The following is a 10,052-nucleotide window of genomic DNA, read 5'->3' on the forward strand; positions in this document are numbered from 1 at the left end:
AATTTAATTACTGTCCTTCCACTTCACTTACCTTTTTTGTTTGTTCCTTTGTAACTCCCACATCCGTTTGGTTATTTTAGGTGGTGCCAGAAAATTAGTGAACCTCTTTATCTGAACTCTGATCAGCAGGCCCTCTAGCTATCCCCAGGTCTGGATTTTTTTTTTTTTTTCGCTCTCCCACCCTACTTCAAACCAGAAAAGTAGCTGTTGAAAGCAGAACAGTTGCCATAGCAACCACTTGGCAGCTTCCTCAGCGTATCTCATACCAAGTAACAGTGTTGATTCCCGAGGCTGGGTGGGAGGGGGTGGAGCTCTGAGGAGGTAAAGGAAGGTTACTGTGCACTTAGTTAATATGCAAAACCACTTACTGCAGGGCTGGATGAGCCGTGAATAAGTGCAAACAAAGCCATGCTTGATCACTTAACATGGACTTTCCACACAAGTTGCTCTGTCCAAGGATGCAGATGTTTGGCTCAATGTGAAATTCTACAATTGGACAGCGAAAGAAACAAGAGGCAATACCGAATGCATTCAAGAGTACAACTCTATTTTTGTAATGGCTTGTCAAATATGGAAGGAAGAAATGGAAATCTGGATGCCACTGTCCTTTTCCTCTTTGTTCTGCCCAGAGGGAAATGGAGCAGTCTGAAACACAGGGCTGGTATTTTCCCTGCAAAGCTTACACTCTGAAGATAAGTTTGCATCAATTAAACTCCATGTAAGATAAACCAATATGTTCAGATCCAAGTGAGTATAACATCATTTGGTTTATGCTTAAACAAAACATACGGCTCAAGTAACATCTTTCACCTCAGAGTTTTCAGACAAAGGAAGCAGAGCTGTTCAGATAAAAACATTTAATGTGTGATTTTCTAACTTTGATAGAGCCCTGCTTATTTCCTGGGGCCTGGTCAGGTTGGAAATTGATTCCCCTGAGAAGAGTGGTGAGATTCTAGTTCATCATTGTGCTGGCAGAGGTCACCTGCATGAGAAATGAGAAGATTGGCTTGGGAGGTGTGGAGCAGAAAACCATCCCCTTACATCATTGCCTGTAGCTCTGCATTGCAACAAGGTCTGGTGGTGGTAAGCCTGCAGCAAATGAGCTGAGCTCTCCCCAGCAGGTGTCACTGGGGATTTAGAGCATCCCAGACTTTTGGAACTGAGGAGATACTATTTAAAAGGCAAAGAGTCACAGAATTATTAATGCTACTCAGTTTAAAATCATTTTGAGTAGCTATAGACTGACCATGTCTAGTAAATATCCCTTGTAAAGTTAAAAATAATTCCTATTTCTCAACAAATACAGGACATTTCCCCCATAATTCTTAGAATGTGTGTCTTTTTCTTCCTCTCCATCCCTGATGCTATGATGCTATAATATATAGTGTATACAAAAACAGATTTATATATGTATGTATAAATGTGTAAAAATAGTGGAATGTACACTAAAGCTAATAAGAAGAAAGGAAAAACATAAGTGGTTATTCAGGACTGGGGACCCTATTCATCTGCTCTACTGAAACCATGTATAAAGGTCCCAGTGATCTATTTTTAACCCTATATTTACTTCAAAATTCTTCTAGGATTGAACAGTTTGCTGGGACAAATATAGGTAACAATGAAGTATGACTTTGAAATGTGGGTAGCATTAAAGTGCGGCCACAAAAAACAAGAATTCATTTATTCAAGAAAAAATAAGATATCCAAACTAGGAAGGCTTGTAAATCCTTGCACAATAAAATACATCTACATAACTAAAGTTGATGCCAACTTGGCACAGAGGCACATCCATATGACCTCTTTCAACCCTCTACCACCCAACAACAGCTTTGTGTTTATGATATCCCACCACCCTATTCTTTTTCTATGCTCTAGGAGAGAATCCCCTTACTTCCTGGTTCCTCTTTCTCCTTCATTCTTTTCTTTTCTAGTGCTGATAATGATTGTTTCAAACCAGGCTCAGCCTAGGCAAAAATAAGCAAACTACACATGAGATTTGGAGGGAGGCAAGTCTGTCCCTCTCAGCCTTCTTGCCAAGTAAGATCTCCCCAGGAATCTTTTATCATGCCCAACACCATCACCATGAGCAAGTGATTCCTTCAAATTAAGTTAGGGTACCCCTGTTAAAAAGGCAGACACCTTTGGGAAAAGTAACACATTAAGCTGTTATCAGCTTATTAACACTTTGTTGAGAATAAGCTTGTCAAATCAAACCTCATATAGCTCTGGGGGAGCAAAGGAAGAAGCCCACAGAAAGCAGCATTAGAAAGGGCCTTCCTGATTAAGATCCTGCATTAGAGGGTCCTAGGCTGCCAGCATCAGCATCGAGATATCTCTAGGGAAGAACGAGGACCATACAGCTGGAGAAAACTCAAAAGGAAGGGTGAGAAGCCAATGGAGCTATAGTCTGCCCATTTAATAGTTCTGCCTAGCACTACTTTTCTGGTCAGGGTCCACTTCATAGGACAGTTAAGGATTAAACAGGCTAGGATGCCAGAAGAAAGAGGGGTAGAGAAGAAACAAGAGACAAACAGACAGAGTGAAGACAGAGCATGCTACATGGCACATTCTCTATACTGAGTTTTCTCTAAGTTTCTTATTTTTGTTCTTATATCTACACTCAGATACCAATCTGGGGAACTGTATAAATAATCCTTATTAAATATTTCTTTATCAAATTTTAGAAGGTATTAAACCTCACAAACCTTAATATGACAGTAGAAGAGGCAACCAAAGAGGTGAGTTTGGCCAGAGAGTCATGCATATGACTCCATTACCTTATTCACATCCTCCTTGGCCATTACAGTTATTTCTGTTTCACTGAAGGAAAGAGCAAATGATTTTCTCAGTGCCTTTCAGCAAGCTAGTTGTCAGAAGGATGCCTGTAGTGCCATTTTTCTAACCACAGCTCTAAATATTTACCCAATCACTTTATTGCTGTTGCTTTAATGAGTGTTATTGTTATTATATATTGTTAATAATTGACTGCCATTACTATTAATATCACTTTGGAAATATTCTGTAAAGAGTTTTAAAACCACAAGGACAATTAATAAGAATTCTATTTCTCCGTGGTACATAAATATTGTGGAGGGATGGATGAAGATTTGCAGGCTGATCAAGGTGTGATAAGGTACCATAAATTGTTTATCTATACCCCTAGGAAGAAACTAGAAAGCCCAGCCAAATGACCACATGTGGCTGTCTCCCATCCACACTGTAGAGAGAAAATTGATGGGCAAAGAAAATCTTTCATAAACCTTGGACTAAGCTGCATAGCCACAGTGTACTTAGTGTCTGTTGCATTAGGAAGCTAAAGCTTGGTTAAGGAGGGCACATTCTCAGTGGGTGAAACCATAGATATTTATAACCATAAATGGGACCAAAATTCTTGAGAAGGGAGTGGTTAAATAGATGTTCAGAATTCCCACTAACCTAAAGTGAAACCTCCTCCCCTCTTCCTCCTCACTTACTCTCATGCAATACATTCAATTAATAATGCATTAACGGGAGGAAGAGGGGAGAAGAAATGGAAAGAACTAGAATCCCAAGGGATGACTTAAGTGGGCTCTTACATAACTGGGAGATGACTGAATAAACTGTAGTACATGAATGAAATCTAATTCTATTAAGCTATGAGAAATAATGAAAGAAATTGTTTCAGAGAATCCTAGTATGAACTGATGCAGAGTAAAATAGACAGAACCCAAAGAATAATTTATGTAAGGATAGCAATATTGTAAGAAAAAACAATTTTAATGACTGATCCATTCAATGACCAAACAAGTCTCCACAGGACCTGTGATGAAGCATGGTATCTACATCCTGAGAAAGAGGGATACAAATGGATACAAAGTGCAGAAAGAGAGATACATTTTCAGACGTGTCCACTGTGTGGATTCATCTGGCTTGATTTAGTTTTTTATAAGAATTCTTTCTCTCTCTTGGTTTTCAACTGGAGATGGGTTAAGAGGGAAAGAAGGGCTAATGGTAATGAAGCAGAAAGAAAAAAAGGCCAATGAAACTATTTTTAATGCACAGATGAAAAGGAAGTTCAAAAGTAAGCAATGACATGACAATTTTTTTAAAAATGTGTGGATTATGTTTTACATACTTTTCAGAAAGCAAGCAGAATGAAATAGAAAAAAAAAATTCCTAATGCAATAGAACCAGCTTCCCCCAACACCATGCATGGAGAATCTGTGGCCTTGAGGCCACATGTGGCCTTCTAGGTCCTTGGGTACGGCTTTTTGACTGAGTCCAAGTTTTACAGAACAAATCCTTCTATTAAAAAGAGGTGTTCTGTGAAGTTTGGATTCAATCAAAGGGCTGCACTTGAAGACCTAGAGCACCACATATGGCCCTGAGGGCACAGGCTCCTCACCCTTGCCCTATGCTGTTCTCAAAAAAGGTATGGACTTAAAAAGGACACCCTGTTTCTATACCAGAAAATGATGGTCAGAGGTAACATGAAGGGAGCCATAGGCGGAAAAAGTTTGATTCTGTCTTTGAATTCTCTATTTTGGAAGAAATGATGGCTGAGCAAGGAATCTCTCTTGCTAAAGCATGAAACTTCTCTACTTTTCCACATTAGATATTGTGATATTCAATAAAAGCTATCAGTTAGCTTTGCCATTACCCTCTGAAACAATATAGCTGCCACATTTCAAAATGCTGAAGGTAACTTTTGGAACCAGACAGAATATTTTCCACCTCAGAACGCCTTTCAAAGCTTTGCTAACATCCTCCTTTCATTGTGAGTGGGAGTAGGCTGAATCTGGGCTTAAATGTGAAGGAAAGCTATATTGGTTGGCAGCATTACTATAAAAAGAGAAATAGAATCTCAGGACCGAAAGGGATCTCTGAGTTGGTCTAGTTCAACCTGTAACTAAACAGAAATCTCCTCCACTCCATCCCCAAAGTCATCTGCCATTGCTTGAAAATGTCTAGTGAGGAACAATTCATTACCTTCCAAGTCAGTTCACCCCACTCTGGGAGAGCTCTAAGTGTTAGATGGAAAGGTCTGTTCCTCTGGATGGGAAGGGGAGTGAGGTCCAAGAGCAGCAGCAGTAGCCAGCCTCAGAGCAGGGGAGCTACAGGAAGGCTCCAAGCCTGAGACAATCCATCATCGTGGTCTCGCTCTCCTGCAAACCAGCAGCTCCCTCAGCAAGTGATCAGTCTATGCAGAGCAGCAAGGCCCCACCCATTGGTCCTGCCCCCAACACAGGCCACCAGCCAGGCTTTGACCCCATTGCTGATCAGTAGTGATACCCCACCGTGGAGTTGCCCAGCAGGGAGTCTCCCATACCTGGGACCTACGAGCAGAGAAACCCTGTTTCCACAGCAACCAAGTAGCAGCACCCCCACCACTGGGGCAGACCAGCCACAAGATCCCTCCTCCAGGGCCATAGCAAACCAGCAGGAAAGTTCCACCTCTAGAGGAGACCAGCAGCTAAACCCCACACCCATGGGAGGCCAACAGGGAGGCCCCACTGTGTAGTACAAAGCAGAAAGGAAGCCTATGAGAAAATAATCAGCTAAGCCCTGAAGGCCAGTGAAAGCCAGCAGTAAGACCCCAAGTTTCAACACAAAAAGCTTGGGACAGTGCAGTACCAGAGCCCAGTTCTCTCACAAAAACACCAATTCACAAAAAAGATGGAAAAAAACAGCAGAAAAACAAAAAAGAGCTTTTCTAGAAGGTTACTATGGTGATAGGGAGGATCAAGAAATAAACTTAGAAGAAGACAATAGTGTCAAAATGGCTACATGTGAAGCCTCAAAGAAAAATGTAATTTGGTCTCAGGCCCCAAAAGAATTCCTAGACGAGCTTATAAAGGATTTTTAAAAGCAAAGTAGACAAGTACAAGAAAAATTGGGTAAAGAAATGAGAGTAATGCAAGACAACCATGAAAAAAGGGTCCACAGCATGGGAAATGATATACAAAAATTTACTAAGGAAAATAACTGCCTAAAAAATAGAATTGGCAAAAAGGAAAGGCAGTACAAAAGCTCACTGAAGAAAGTAATTCCTTAAAAATTAGAATTGAACAAGTGGAAATTAATGATTCTATGAGACATCAAGATACAATCAAATAAAATCAAAAAAGTAAATGTAGAAGAAAATTTCTCATTTGAAAAACAACTGACATAGAAAATAGATCCAGGTGAGATAATAGAAGAATTATTGGACTACCTGAAAGCCAAAGATTTTTTTTAAAAAAAACCTGGACAACATCTTTCAAGAAATTATCAGAGAAAACTGTGCTGGTATACTAGAACCAGAGGGCAGAACAGTTATTGAAAGAATCCCAAAACGAAAACTTCCAAGAACATCATAGCCACAGATCAAAAAGAAAGTATTGCAAGCAGCCAAAAAGAAACAATTCAAATATCATGGAGCTAGGATTTGGGAGCTTTCACATTAAAATATCAGATTACTTGGAATATGATATACCAAAAGGCAAAGGAGTTAGGATTTCAATCAAGAATCACCAACCAGTAAAATTGAATATAATCTTCTAGGTTAAAAAAACTGATATTTAATGAAATAGAGGACTTTCAAGCATTTCCAATTAAAAGATCAGAATTGAATAAAAACTTTGACCAAATACAAGACTCAAGGGAAACATAAAAAGATGAAAAGGAAACAAGAAAGAGAAAACATAAGAAATTCAGTAATGTTAAACTGTTCATCTTTCTATACGGCAAGATAATATTTATAACTTTCAACAATTTTATTACCATAAGAACAATTAGAAGGAGTATATGTAGACATCCAGTGCATACATAAGGTGACTTTAATGGAATTATACCCAAATAATTAAATAAGGTGTAAAAAAGAAAATTGCACCAGAAGGAGTGGGTAAATGCTGGATCGGGGTGATGGGCAAAGCTTACACCTTCCTCTCATCAAAACTGGCTCAAAGAGGGAATAACACATAATCAATTAGATATAGGAATCTATCTTACCCTATAAGGAAATAAAAATGGATGTGGATAATAGAAGAGGGAAGGATGACTGATAAAAGAGAGGATACATTAGGAAAGGCAGTGATCAGAAGTAAAACACTTGTGAGGAGAAAAAGGATGGTGCATACAGAAGAGAGGGGGATAAGCAAAATAATATTATGGACGGAAGTACAATTAGTTATCGTAACTATTAATGTGAATTTATATCACCCATAAAACAGAAGTGGATAGCAGAATAGATGAAAAGCCAGAATGCTACAATAGGTTATTTATAAGAAACACACTTGAAGCAGAGAGATACACACACAGGGTAAAAATAAGGGGCTGGAGCAGAATCTATTCAGCTTTAGCTGAAGCAAAAAAATAAAAGGTAGCAATCATGATCTCAGACAAAGCAAAAGCAAAAATATATCTAATTAAAAGAGATAAAGGGAATATTCCTGTTGTATCCAGCTATCCTCTACAGACATAGTGAATTTCACTACTTACTCCACCACCGTCTCCACCAAATCCCTGAATTCAGTCCAGGCACCCATCCACTGGGTCCAGCTGGCTGGCCACCGGTGCCTATGCAGGCCCCAGTGACTCTGGCTTCCAAATCTCCATGGCCCACTCCACCAGCTTCCACAGGGGCTGGAGGGCCAGGGGCCTGAGGGAAGACTGGTCAGGATGGGGTGATTCTGGGGTAGGAGACCATGCAGGATCTCAATGACCACCTCACCTCCTATCTGGATTGCATACGGAGCTTGGAGACCAAGAATCATAAACTGAAAGGGAAAATCAGGGAGCATACATATAGGCAAGAAGGGACCTCAGACCAGAGAATGGGGACACTATTTCAAAATGATTGAGGACCTGCAGGTGCAAATGTATACGAGCTCAGTAGACAATGCCAGAACCAGCCTACATATTGATAATGCCCGTCTTGTGGCTGATGACTTCAGACTCAAGTATGAAGCAGAGCTGGCCATGAGACAGTCTATAGAAAGTGACATTCATGGCTTATGGAAGGTCATTGATGATACCATCATGACCAGGCTGCAACTGTAGACAGAGATTGAAACCCTGAAGGAAGAGCTATTCTTCATGAAGAAGACCCCATGAGGAAAAGGTGAATTCTCTACAAGCCCAAATCACAGGCTCTGGGTTGACAATGGAGGTGGATTCTCCCAAATCTCAGGACTGGAGCAAGATCATGGCTGATATCCAAACCCAGTATGACTCTCTGGCTCATCAAAACAAGGAGGAGCTTCATAAATACTTGTTTCAGCATATTGAGGAGAGCACCTTGGCAATGAACACAAGTTCTGAGGAGGTGGAAGAAGCCAGAAACACTGCCACTAAGCTGAAATGTACAGTCTATTCCCAAGAGATTGACCTGGATTCCCTTCGAAATCTAAAAACCAGCTTAGAGGACAGCCTGAGGGAGGTGGAGACACACTGTGCTATCCAGATGGAGCAGATCAGTACAACCCTGCTGTACCTGGAGGCATATCTAGGGCACACAGGAACAAAGGGACAGTGCCAGGCACAGGAATAGAAGGCCCTGCTCAACATTAAGGTTAGATTAGAAGCAGAGATCAACACCTCTCCAAACTTTCAGGAGAATGCAGAGGACCTCAATCTTGTCCATGCCTTGGAAAGCAGCAGCAGTTTCTTACATAAGACCAGAATCAGAACACTGTATATGGTGAAGTGGTGGCAAAGACCAATGACACCAAAGTTCTAGAGTGTTAGGACCATAAACTGAAAACCTGGGCTGAGTCAGGAAGTTAATAAAGGCTCTTTGGTAACCTAACCTTCAAAACCAGAGAGATAAAAAAGGAAACTGTTTCTTGCTGAAAGGTACCACAGATAATGAAGTCATATCAACACTAAACATATATGCACCAAATGGTATAGCAACTAAATTTGTGAAGAAATGGAATGAGCACAGGAGGAAATAGATAATAAAACTATACTAGTGGGGGAACCTCAATTTTCCCATCTTAGAATTAGATAATTCTAGCCAAAAAAAAACAAACAAGAAAGAAATTAAGGAGGTGAATACAGTTCTGGAATGGTTAGATATGATAGGTCTTTGGAGAAAATTGAGGGATTAGAAAGTAATATACCTTTTTCTTGGCAGTACATGGCACCTACAGAAAAACTGACTATGTACTGGGACAGAAAAACCTCACAACCAAATTTAGAAAAGCAGAAATAGTAAACACATCCTTTTCATATCGTGATGCAATAAAAATCACATTCAATAATGGACAATGAAAAGAGAGATTAAAAATTAATTGGAAATTAAATAAAATAATCCTATAAAACAAGTGGGTCAAAGAACAAATCATAGAAACAATCAATTTCATTAAAGAAAAGGACAACAATAAAACAACATACCAAGATTTATGGGATGCAGCCAAAGCAGCACATAGGGGAAAATTTATATCTCTAATTGCTTACATTAGTATAATAGAAAAAAGGCAGATCAATGGATTGGGCATGGAACTAAAAAAAAAAATTAGAAAAAGAACAAACTGAAATCCCCAATTAAATATCAAATTAGAAATTCTGAAAATTGAAGGAGAGATTAATAAAATTGAAAGTAAAAAAATGGAACTAATGAATAAAACTAGAAGTTAGTTTTATGAAAAAAAATAAGCCATTGGTTAATTTGATCAAAAAGCGAAAGAAGAAAATCAAATTACTAATATCAAAAATGAAAGGGGTGAATTCACCACCAATGAAAAAAAATTAAGTCAATTGTTAGGTGCTATTTTGCCCAATTACATGCACAATCTAAATAAAGTAGATAATATATAAATTACCCAGATTAATAGAAAAAATTAAAATATTTGAACAACCCAATCTTAGAAAAAGCATTTGAATAAGTTATCAATGAACTTCCTAAGAAAAAAATTCCCAGAACTAGATGTATTCACAGGCAAATTCTACCAAACATTTAAAGAACAATTAATCTCAATACCCTATAAACTATTTGGAAACATAGGTGGAATCCCTACCAAATACATCTTATGATAAATAAGGCACTGATACCCCAACCAGAAAGAACAAAAACAGAGAAAGAAAATCAT

The 10,052-nt window shown here is 39.0% G+C and overlaps 1 pseudogene; it reads left to right on the forward strand.

Annotated features, from left to right (window-relative positions):
* The first annotated feature begins 993 nt into the window (after positions 1–993).
* LOC140512335 (keratin, type I cytoskeletal 18 pseudogene) lies at positions 994–8,706 on the forward strand (annotated as a pseudogene).
* The last annotated feature ends 1,346 nt before the right edge of the window (positions 8,707–10,052 follow it).

This window comes from Notamacropus eugenii, chromosome 6 (genome assembly GCF_028372415.1).
Source record: "Notamacropus eugenii isolate mMacEug1 chromosome 6, mMacEug1.pri_v2, whole genome shotgun sequence".
Lineage (NCBI taxonomy): Eukaryota > Metazoa > Chordata > Mammalia > Diprotodontia > Macropodidae > Notamacropus > Notamacropus eugenii.